Source organism: Anneissia japonica, unplaced genomic scaffold (genome assembly GCF_011630105.1).
Source record: "Anneissia japonica isolate Jap-2015-1 unplaced genomic scaffold, ASM1163010v1 scaffold99506_len1048_cov79, whole genome shotgun sequence".
NCBI lineage: Eukaryota > Metazoa > Echinodermata > Crinoidea > Comatulida > Comatulidae > Anneissia > Anneissia japonica.
The window spans coordinates 22-1,048 of NW_022690245.1; the positions used below are offsets into that span (position 1 = coordinate 22).

The 1,027-nt window shown below is 33.9% G+C and overlaps 1 non-coding gene across 1 annotated transcript; it reads right to left on the bottom strand.

Moving 5' to 3' along the window:
• Positions 1-442: 442 nt before the first annotated feature.
• On the bottom strand, positions 443-561 carry LOC117099863. Its single transcript, XR_004444030.1, has one exon. It is a non-coding gene; the product is annotated as a 5S ribosomal RNA (ribosomal RNA).
• Positions 562-1,027: the final 466 nt, after the last annotated feature.

The window sequence follows — 1,027 nt, forward strand, 5'->3', positions numbered from 1 at the left end:
ATTATTATTATTATTATTATTATTATTATCACTATTATTATTATTATTATATTATTATAATAATGATATAATCATGTATAATAATAGTGGATTCGATGTCACATCACCATAAAACACAAATTACTCGTCAAAGCTTCACACCATTCATCAACTTTAATAGCTATGCATTCGATCTCCCATCACCAGAAAACACAAATTACTCGTCAAAGCTTCATACCTTTTATCAAATTTATAGGTAAAGCTTCACTCACTCAAGATAAAAAAGAACGTTAGGATTTCACTACAACAGCAAATTTATTGACCTAAGGCTTCGACGTTATTTGGCGACCTCTAAGGAGGGTGGGTCCAGGCTTCAAAGTGACGTCTGCATTAGGAAAATATTATAAGAGCTATAGATGCGCTACTATTGGTAAAATAAATTTTCTAGAAAAAAAATAAATGATGTCTACAGCACCCGGTATTCCCAAGCGGTCTCCCATCCAAGTACTAACCAAGCCCGTCGTTGCTTAACTTCGGAGATCAGACGAGAACCGGTGTTTTCAAGGTAGTATGGCCGTAGACAAGGGTGCACCAACAGTGCAACACTTCGATCATCGAGCTCATTGAATGATATTTCACTAAAATACAGTTTTTAACCAATGAATAGAACGATTCCATAGCAAAATTTTTTTTTATCGTCATTTGAATATTAAAAAGCATCATAGTTAAATTAAAAAAATCGAAATAAAAATCGCCGCAGAAAAATATTTACAATTTTTCGAAATTTATGAAATTTCAGAAATGTGTTCAGACTATGTTTATGTACATGTGGTAAAAATTTAATTTGTACATGTGATAAAAATTTCATCTCTAGAGATCGAGATCTCGAGTAGAGAGATAGAAACAGATAGAGAGATAGATAGATGAAGATAGAGATAGAGACAGAGATAGAGAGAGATAAAATAAATGTGAAATAAACAAACACTTCGATGGGAGACCGCCTGGGAATGCCGGGTGCGGTGGTGCTCAATTGCCTACGGCCATACTT